Source organism: Bubalus kerabau, chromosome 8 (genome assembly GCF_029407905.1).
Source record: "Bubalus kerabau isolate K-KA32 ecotype Philippines breed swamp buffalo chromosome 8, PCC_UOA_SB_1v2, whole genome shotgun sequence".
Lineage (NCBI taxonomy): Eukaryota > Metazoa > Chordata > Mammalia > Artiodactyla > Bovidae > Bubalus > Bubalus kerabau.
In genome coordinates this window covers 50,860,045-50,871,316 of record NC_073631.1, presented here as the reverse complement: position 1 = coordinate 50,871,316, position 11,272 = coordinate 50,860,045, and positions in this window count along the sequence as shown.

Sequence of the window (11,272 nt, the reverse complement as noted above, 5' to 3'; positions counted from 1 at the left end):
ATTCTTAATTTGACTGATTGCATCATCATGAAAAAGACAGTTTTTAAGTGAGAAAATATGATTGATGATTAGATGGTGATAAATTTGAATAGCCTAAGAAAATCCAGGATTGTCCAAGAAAATATTTCCAAATTTATTTTAAAACATGTAAAAAGCATGAATATATTCAGACTAGACATTGGAAAAATGTAAAGAATTACCCAAAACCTTCACACCCAGATGGTTTTATAGGTAAATTGTTACAAATATTCAAGTTTCAATTAATTTTTTTTCATTATTAAGCTATTTGAAAGCATGGAGGGAATATAGAGCTGTTTCCAATTTATTTTACAAAATTACCATTACAATGATTCCAAAATTGAAAAAAAAAAGCATAAAGACAAAAATTACACACAAGATATGTCTCTCTTTTCCTTTTTATTGGCCACGCTGTGGCATACAAGATCTTAGTTCTCCAACCAGGAATCGAACCCTTGCCTCCTGCAGTGGAAACATGGAGTCCTAACCACTGGACCACCAGGGAATTCTTCACAACTTTCTTTTCTTTTTTTAATTTAAATTTATTTATTTTAATTGGAGGCTAATTACTTGACAATATTGTACTGGTATTGCCATATATCAGCATGAATCCACCACGGGTATACACGTGTTCCCCATCCTGAACCTCCCTCCCACCTCCCTCTCCGTACCATCCCTCTGGGTCATCCCAGTGCACCAGCCCCAAGCATCCTGTATCATGCATCAAACCTGGACTGGAGATTCGTTTCTTATATAATATTATACATGTTTCAATGCCATTCTCCCAAATCATCCCACCCATTCCTCTCCCACAGAGTCCAAAAGACTGTTCTATATATCTGTGTCTCTTTTGCTGTCTCGCATACAGGGTTATTGTTACCATCTTTATAAATCCCATATATATGCGTTAGTATACTGTATTGGTGTTTTTCTTTCTGGCTTACTTCACTCTGTATAATAGGCTCCAGTTTCATCCACCTCATTAAAACTGATTCAAATGTATTCTTTTTTTTTTAATTAAATTTATTTATTTTAATTAGAGGCTAATTACTTTACAATATTGTATTGGTTTTGCCATACATCAACATGAATCTGCCAAGGGTGTACACATGTTCCCCATCCTGAACCCCCCTCCCACCTCCCTCCCCATACCATCCCTCTGGGTCATCCCAGTGCACCAGCCCCAAGCATCCTGTATCCTGCATCGAACCTGGACTGGCGATTCGTTTCTTATATGATATTATACATGTTTCAGTGCCATTCTCCCAAATCATTCCCCACCCCCCCACTCTCCCACAGAGTCCAAAAGACTGTTCTATACATCTGTGTCTCTTTTGCTGTCTCCCATACAGGGTTATCATTACCATCTTTCTAAATTCCCTATATATGCGTTAGTATACTGTATTGGTGTTTTTCTTTCTGGCTTACTTCACTCTGTATAATAGGCTCCAGTTTCATCCACCTCATTAGAACTGATTCAAATGTATTCATTTTAATGGCTGAGTAATATTCCATTGTGTATATGTACCACAGCTTTCTTATCCATTCAACTGCTGATGGACATCTAGGTTGTTTCCATGTCCTGGCAATTATAAACAGTGCTGCGATGAACATTGGGGTACACGTGTCTCTTTCAGTTCTGGTTTCATCGGTGTGTATGCCCAGCTGTGGGATTGCTGGGTTGTATGGCAGTTCTATTTCCAGTTTTTTAAGGAATCTCCACACTGTTCTCCATAGTGGCTGTACTAGTTTGCCTTCCCACCAACAGTGTACGAGGGTTCCCTTTTCTCCACACCCTCTCCAGCATTTATTGCTTGTAGACTTTTGGATCGCAGCCATTCTGACTGGCGTGAAATGGTACCTCATTGTGGTTTTGATTTGCATTTCTCTGATAATGAGTGATGTTGAGCATCTTTTCATGTTTGTTAGCCATCTGTATATCTTCTTTGGAGAAATGTCTGTTTAGGTCTTTGGCCCATTGTTTGATTGGGTCATTTATTTTTCTGGAATTGAGCTGCAGGAGTTGCTTGTATATTTTTGAGATTAATCCTTTGTCAGTTGCTTCATTTGCTATTGTTTTCTCCCATTCTGAAGGCTGTCTTTTCACCTTGCTTATAGTTTCTTTTGTTGTGCAGAAGCTTTTAACTTTAATTAGATCCCATTTGTTTATTTTTGCTTTTATTTCCAATATTCTGGGAGGTGGGTCATAGAGGATCCTGCTGTGATGTATGTCAGAGAGTGTTTTGCCTATGTTCTCCTCTAAGAGTTTTATAGTTTCTGGTCTTATGTTTAGATCTTTAATCCATTTTGAGTTTATTTTTGTGTATGGTGTTAGAAAGTGTTCTAGTTTCATTCTTTTGCAAGTGGTTGACCAGTTTTCCCAGCACCACTTGTTAAAGAGATTGTCTTTTCTCCATTGTATATTCTTGCCTCCTTTGTCAAAGATAAGGTGTCCATAGGTGCATGGATTTATCTCTGGGCTTTCTATTTTGTTCCATTGATCTATATTTCTGTCTTTGTGCCAATACCATACTGTCTTGATGACTGTGGCTTTGTAGTAGAGCCTGAAGTCAGGCAGAACTGATTCCTCCAGTTCTATTCTTCTTTCTCAAGATTGCTTTGGCTATTCGAGGTTTTTTGTATTTCCATACAAATTGTGAAATTATTTGTTCTAGCTCTGTGAAGAATGCTGTTGGTAGCTTGATAGGGATTGCATTGAATCTATAGATTGCTTTGGGTAGCATACTCATTTTCACTATATTGATTCTTCTGATCCATGAACACGGTATACTTCTCCATCTATTAGTGTCCTCTTTGATTTCTTTCACCAGTATTTTATAGTTTTCTCTATATAGGTCTTTGGTTTCTTTAGGTAGATATATTCCTAAGTATTTCATTCTTTTTGTTGCAATGGTGAATGGAATTGTTTCCTTAATTTCTCTTTCTATTTTCTCATCATTAGGGTATGGGAATGCAAGGGATTTCTGTGTGTTGATTTTATATCCTGCAACTGATTAGCTCTAGTAATTTTCTGGTGGAGTCTTTAGGGTTTTCTATGTAGAGGATCATGTCATCTGCAAACAGTGAGAGTTTTACATCTTCTTTTCCAATTTGGATTCCTTTTACTTCTTTTTCTGCTCCGATTGCTGTGGCCAAAACTTCCAAAATTATGTTGAATAGTAGTGGTGAAAGTGGGCACCCTTGTCTTGTCCCTGACTTTAGGGGAAATGCTTTCAATTTTTCACCATTGAGGATAATGTTTGCTGTGGGTTTGTCATATATAGCTTTTATTATGTCGAGGTATGTTCCTTCTACTCCTGATTTCTGCAGAGTTTTTATCATAAATGGATGTTGAATTTTGTCAAAGGCTTTCTCTGCATCTATTGAGATAATCATATGGCTTTTATTTTTCAATTTGTTAATGTGGAGTATTACATTGATTAATTTGCAGATATTGTAGAATGCTTGCATCCCTGGGATAAAGCCCACTTGGTCATGGTGTATGATCTTTTTAATGTGTTGTTGGGTTCTGATTGCTAGAATTTTGTTAAGGATTTTTGCACCTATGTTCATCAGTGATATTGGCCTGTAGTTTTATTATTATTATTTTTTTTGGTGGCATCTTTGTCAGGTTTTGGTATTAGGGTGATGGTGGCCTCATAGAATAAGTTTGGAAGTTTACTTTCCTCTGCAATTTTCTGGAAGAGTTTGAGCAGGATAGGTGTTAGCTCTTCTCTAAATTTTTGGTAGAATTCAGCTGTGAAGCCGTCTGGACCTGTACTTTTGTTTGCTGGAAGATTTCTGATGACAGTTTCAATTTCCATGCTTGTGATGGGTCTGTTAAGATTTTCTATTTCTTCCTGGTTCAGTTTTGGAAAGTTGTACTTTTCTAAGAATTTGTCCATTTCTTCCAAGTTATCCATTTTATTGGCATATAATTGCTGATAGTAATCTCTTATGATCCTTTGTATTTCTGCGTTGTCTGTGGTGATCTCTTCATGTTCATTTCTAATTTTATTGATTTGATTTTTCTCCCTTTGTTTCTTGATGAGTCTGGCTAATGGTTTGTCAATTTTATTTATCCTTTCAAAGAACCAGCTTTTGGCTTTGTTGATTTTTGCTATGATCTCTTTTGTTTCTTTTGCATTTATTTCTGCCATAATTTTTAAGATTTCTTTCCTTTTACTAACCCTGGAGTTCTTCATTTCTTCCTTTTCTAGGTGCTTTAGGTGTAGAGTTAGGTTATTTATTTGACTTTTTTTTCTTGTTTCTTGAGGTATGCCTGTATTGCTATGAACCTTCCTCTTAGCACTGCTTTTACAGTGTCCCATGGGTATTGGGTTGTTTTGCGTTCATATTCATTCATTTCTATGCATATTTTTATTTCTTTTTTTATTTCTTCTGTGATTTGTTGGTTATTCAACAGCATGTTGTTCAGTCTCCATATGTTGGAATTTTTAATAGTTTTTCTCCTGTAATTGAGATCTAATCTTACTGCATTGTGGTCAGAAAAGATGCTTGGAATGATTTCAATTTTTTTGAATTTACCAAGGCTAGATTTATGGCCCAGGATGTGATCTATCCTGGAGAAGGCTCCGTGTGTGCTGGGGAAAAAGGTGAAATTCATTGATTTGGGGTGAAATGTCCTATAGATATCAATTAGGTCTAACTGGTCTGTTGTATCATTTAAACTTTGTGTTTCCTTGTTAATTTTCTGTTTATTTGATCTATCCATAGGTGTGAGTGGGGTATTAAAGTCTCCCACTATTTTTGTGTTATTGTTAATTTCCTCTTTCATACTTGTTAGCATTTGTCTTACATATTGTTGTGCTCCTATGTTGGGTGCATATATATTTATAACTGTTATATCTTCTTCTTGGATTGATCCTTTGATCATTATGTAGTGTCCTTCTTTGTCTCTTTTCACAGCCTTTGTTTTAAAGTCTATTTTATCTGATATGAGTATTGCTACTCCTGCTTTCTTTTGGTCTCTATTTGCATGGAATATCTTTTTCCAGCCCTTCACTTTCAGTCTGTGTGTGTCCCCTGTTTTGAGGTCGGTCTCTTGTAGACAATATATATAGGGGTCTTGTTTTTGTATCCATTCAGCCAGTCTTTGTCTTTTGGTTGGGGCATTCAACCCATTTACGTTTAAGGTAATTATTGATAAGTATGATCCCGTTGCTATTTAATTTATTGTTTTGGGTTCAAGTTTATACTCCCTTTTTGTGTTTCCTGTCTAGGGAAGATCCTTTAGCATTTGTTGGAGAGCTGGTTTGGTGGTGCTAAATTCTCTCAGCTTTTGCTTGTCTGTAAAGCTTTTGATTTCTCCTTCATATTTGAATGAGATCCTTGCTGGGTACAGTAATCTGGGCTGTAGGTTATTTTCTTTCATCACTTTAAGTATGTCTTGCCATTCCCTCCTGGCCTGAAGAGTTTCTATTGAAAGATCAGCTCTTATCCTTATGGGAATCCTCTTGTGGGTTATCTGTTGTTTTTCCCTTGCTGCTTTTAATATTTGTTCTTTGTGTTTGATCTTTGTTAATTTGATTAATATGTGTCTTGGGGTGTTTTGCCTTGGGTTTATCCTGTTTAGGACTCTCTGGGTTTCCTGGAATTGGGTGATTATTTCCTTCCCCATTTTAGGGAAGTTTTCAACTATTATCTCCTCAAGGATTTTCTCATGGTCTTTCTTTTTGTCTTCTTCTTCTGGGACTCCTATGATTCGAATGTTGGGGCGTTTGACATTGTCCCAGAGGTCTCTGAGATTGTCCTCATTTCTTTTAATTCATTTTTATTTTTTCCTTTCTGATTCATTTATTTCTACCATTCTATCTTCTACTTCACTAATCCTATCTTCTGCCCCCATTATTCTACTATTTGTTGCCTCCAGAGTGTTTTTGATCTCATTTATTGCATTATTCATTATATATTGACTCTTTTATTTTTTATAGGTCCTTGTTTAACTTTTCTTGAATCTTCTCAATGCTTGTCTCCAGGCTATTTATCTGTGATTCCATTTTGATTTCAAGATTTTGGATCATTTTCACTATCATTATTTGGAATTCTTTATCAGGTAGATTCCATATCTCTTCCTCTTTTGTTTGGTTTGGTGGGCATTTATCCTGTTTCTTTACCTGCTGTGTATTCCTCTGTCTCTTCACCTTATTTATATTGCTGAGTTTGGGGTAACCTTTCTGTATTCTGGCAGTTTGTGGGGTTCTCTTTATTATGGAGTTTCCTCGCTGTGGGTGGGGTTGTATGGGTGGCTTGTCAAGGTTTCTTGGTTAGGGAAGCTTGTGTCGGTGTTCTGGTGGGTAGAGCTGGATTTCTTCTCTCTGGAGTGCAATGAAGTGTCCAGTAATGAGTTATGAGATGTCAATGGGTTTGCAGTGACTTTGGGCAGCCTGTATATTGAAGCTCAGGGCTATGTTCCTGTGTTGCTGGAGAATTTGCATGGTATGTCTTGCCCTGGAACTTGTTGGCCCTTGGGTGGTGCTTCCTTTCAGGGTACGTATGGAGGCATTTGATGATCTCCTGTCAATTAATGTTCCCTGGAATCAGGAGTTCTCTGGTGTTCTCAGGATTTGGACTTAAGCCTCCTGCTTAGGTTTTCAGTCTTATTTTTACAGTAGTCTCAAGACTTCTCCTTCTATACAGCACTGTTGATAAAACATCCATGTTAAAGATGAAAACTTTCTCCACAGTGAGGGACACCCAGAGAGGTTCACAGAGTTACATGGAGAAGAGAAGAGGGAGGAGGGAGTTAGAGGTGACCCAAATGAGATGAGGTGGAATCAAAAGAGGAGAGAGCAAGCTATCCAGTAATCACTTCCTTATGTGCGCTCCACAGTCTGGACCACTCAGAGATGTTCAGGGAGTTATACAGACAAGAGAAGAGGGAGGAAGGAGACAGAGGTGGCCAGGATGATAAAAGGGGGGAATCAAAAGGAAAGAGACAGATCCAGCCAGTAATCAGTTCCCTAAGTGTTCTCCACCATCTGGAACACACAGAGATTCACAAAGTTGAGTAGAGAAGAGAAGGGGGAAGGAGGAGATAGAGGCGACCTGGCGGAGAATAAGGAGAGTCCAAAGGGGGAGAGAGTAGTCAAGCCAGTAATCTCACTCCCAAGTAAAAATGAGTACTGAAGATTGGATTCTTAAAGGTGCAAAATTGATAACAAATACCAAAAAGCAAAGATTAAAAATCTAGAGTAGAGGTTGGATTTTCAAAAATACAATATTAAAGAAAAGAAGAAAAAAGAAGTCACAAAAATTATTTAAAAAATATATAAGAAGTTTGCTTTAAAAAATAGGATCTTTTTTTTTGCAAACTAATAGTAGGTTATAAAAATGAAAATTAAAGGAGTAATAGAGGACTTAAAAATTTTAAAAAATTAAAAGAAAAAAAGAATGATCATAAAAATAGTAAAAATATATCTAGGACTTTCTCTGGTATTGTTGTGGGTGTGTGGGGTCAGTTCATTTTCAGATAGTTCCTTGGTCCAGCTTATATTTCTCAAGATCTATAGGCCCCTTCCTATGTAGTCAGTACTAACTACAGGGTTTTAATCTATTGCACCTGTCACTTCCAAGGCGGTTCCCTCTGTTTTAGTTTCTTCTTTTTGCTGGTCTCTTCAGTGTCTGATTTCCACCCTGACACAAGGAGGGTGGTGGTAGACACTTTTTTAAGGCTCACTTGTTCAGTCGTGCTGTGGGGAGGGAGGGTTGCTGCAAACAAATAACACTGGCATGTGCTCGCAGTGTCTCAGCCACATTGGGCCTACCCCCGCTCACGGCCCGTGTGCCCTCCCTGCCCACAGTGCTCAAGCTCTAGGTTGCTCTGCCAGGAGCCGTCCGAGGCTGGCCCTGGGCTGAATGCACCTCCCAGGTCTAAGCCGCTCAGGTTCAGGTACTCCGGTAGTCCTCAGAGGTGCAGACTCAGTTGGGCCTGCGTTTTGTGCCCTTCCCAAGTCCGAGCAGCTCAGGTGATGAGGTGTTTGGCGAGTGCAGTCGCTGAGACTTAACACCTCCTCCGTCCCTGCCACTCGGTTTTCTGGATGTACAACCGGCGCACCTTCTCAGGTGGATGTTGACTGTCCAGAACCCCAAGAAGTCTTAGTTAGCAAAGAAGTCTGCTTGTAGTTTGGTAGATAATGTCTCTCTGGGCCTGAGATTGCCCCTTCTGGCTCTGGCTGCCTGTCACTGGAGGGGCATGGTCTGCAGCTGAACAGTAGTTCTGTTCAGTCCTTTGTTTTGTGTGCGGGCCTGGCGGTGTCTTAGGTTAGGGCTTTTCGCGTGGTGGCTATCCCACAGTCTGGTTTGCTAGCCCAAGTTAGTTCGCTCAGATTGCCCTCGGGGCATTCAAGCCCAGTCCTTACTCTAAGCAATGCAGCCTGTGCCTCCCTGCCCAGCCCCTGATTGCTAGTGGTGGGTGCAGGCATCTGTGCTGCTTCTCCACTGGGGGAGTTACCGTTGGGCTCATAATCTGTGGGTTTTAATTATTTATTTATTTTTCCTCCCTGTTATGTTGCCCTCTGTGCTTCCAAGGCTCACCACAGACTCGGCAGTGAGAGTGTTTCCTGGTGTTTGGAAACTTCTCTCTTTTTAAGACTCCCTTCCCGGGACGGAGCTCTGTCCCTACCTCTTTTGTCTCTTTTTTTGTCTTTTATATTTTTTCCTACCTCCTTTCGAAGACAATGGGCTGCTTTTCTGGGTGCCTGATGTCCTCTGCTGGCATTCAGAAGTTGTGGCTAAAAAGTTCATTTGGGTTTTTTCATTTGATGTAATCAGTCAGTTCAGTTCAGTTCAGTCGCTCAGTTGTGTCCGACTCTTTGAGACCCCATGAATCGCAGCACACCAGGCCTCCCTGTCCATCACCAACTCCCGGAGTTCACTCAAACTCACATCCATCGAGTTGGTGATGCCATCCAGCCATCTCATCCTCTGTCGTCCCCTTCTCCTTCTGCCCCCAATCCCTCCCAGCATCAGAGTCCTTTCCAATGAGTCAACTCTTCGCATGAGGTGGCCAAAGTACTGGAGTTTAAGCTTTAGCATCATTCCTTCCAAAGAACACCCAGGACCGATCTCCTTCAGAATGGACTGGTTGGATCTCCTTGCAGTCCAAGGGACTCTCAAAAGTCTTCTCCAACACCACAGTTAAAATAAAATAAAAAAAAAAGCATAAATTCTTTAGCGCTCAGCTTTCTTCACAGTCCAACTCTCACATCCATACATGACTACTGGAAAAACCATAGCCTTGACTAGATGGAACTTTGTTGGCAAAGTTATGTCTCTGCTTTTGAATATGCTATCTAGGTTAGTCATAACTTTCCTTCCAAGGAGTAAGTGTCTTTTAATTTCATGGCTGCAATCACCATCTGCAGTGATTTTGGAGCCCCAGAAAATAAAGTCTAACATGTTTCCACTGTTTCCCCATCTATTTGCCATGAAGTGATGGGACCAGATGCCATGATCTTCGTTTTCTGAATATTGAGCTTTAAGCCAACTTTTTCACTCTCCTCTTTCACCTTCATCAAGAGGTTTTTTAGTTCCTTTTCACTTTCTGCCATGAGGGTGGTGTCATCTGCATATCTGAGGTTATTTATATTTCTCCCAGCAATCTTGATTCTAGCTTGTGCTTCTTCCAGCCCAGCGTTTCTCATGATGTACTCTGCATAGAAGTTAAATAAGCAGGGTGACAATATACAGTCTTGACGTACTCCTTTTCTTATTTGGAACCAGTCTGTTTTTCCATGGCCAGTTCTAACTGTTGCTTCCTGACCTGCATACAGGTTTCTCAAGAGGCAGGTCAGGTGGTCTGGTATTCCCATCTCTTTTAGAATTTTCCACAGTTTATTGTGATCCACACAGTCAAAGGCTTTGGCATAGTCAATAAAGCAGAAATAGATGTTTTTCTGGAACTCTTTTGCTTTTTCCATGATCCAGCGGATGTTGGCAATTTGATCTCTGGTTCCTCTGCCTTTTCTAAAACCAGCTTGAACATCTGGAAGTTACAGTTCACGTATTGCTGAAGTGTGGCTTGGAGAATTTTGAGCATTACTTTACTAGCGTGTGAGATGAGTGCAATTGTGCGGTAGTTTGAGCATTCTTTGGCATTGCCTTTCTTTGGGATTGGAATGAAAAGTGACCTTTTCCAGTCCTGTGGCCACTGCTGAGTTTTCCAAGTTTGCCGGCACATGAGTGCAGCTATGATGTAATAGAAAAACCCAAATGAACTTTTGGCCAACTCTGTATGTAACTTAAAAATTGGAGAAGAAAATAATAGCAAGATATAAAAAGACCATACACCCTAAGCAAATAAATCTTATTCTAATGTTTTGGAGATTGTTCTGTATAGCATAATATCCTCAAGGCTCCTCCATGATGTACTGTGTAACAGGATTTTCTTCGTTTTTAAAGAATGAATATTCTATTGCACAATACATTCTATTGTATGCTCCCATTCTATTGTACACCACATTTTTTTTTAACTTGGTCATCTGTTGATGGAAATTTGGGTTGCTTCCACTTCTTGGATATTGTGAATAATGCTGAAATATACATAAAAGTGCAAAAATATCTTTGAGATTCTGCTTTGGATTCTTTTGGGAAAAAAATTTTTTTTATGAAAAAACAAAAAACTACCTCTCTGAAGGCCAAATAGAGCTTCTAGCCATAATCAGACTATAAGCTGCCAATTTGCAATCCCTATTATCTTTTCTTAGTATTTATTTACCTTTATAGTGGGGATAATGAAAGGGCAGTCTTAGCCTTGGTGGGGAACAGAAAGCTCTGAAAAGAAACTAGTTGAATGAGAAGGAATTTTCCAGATGAAGATGTTGCTGTTGTTTAGTCACTAAGTCATGTCCAACTCTTTTGTGACCCCATGGACTGTAGCACATCAGGCTCCTCTGTCCATGGGATTTCCCAGGAAAGAATACTGGAGTAGGTTGTCATTTCCTTCTCAGGGGATCTTCCCAATCCAGGGATCAAACCCATGTCTTCTGCAGTGGGATTCTTTACTACTGAGCCACCAGGGAAGCCCAATGAAGATGTTAAAGGTAGTTTATTCCAGGCAAAATGAGCAGTTCTAAGAAGAAAGTATGGGAGAAGACAGGTGGCTGGAGAGGTCTGAATTTGGGTTGGCAGTGAAGGATAACCATGATGAAAGGTAGGATATTGGTATTAGTTGTTTGCCAGTAAATATCATTGGAACTAAAGGTCTCTGAACTTTGAAGATAGCATTACTTTT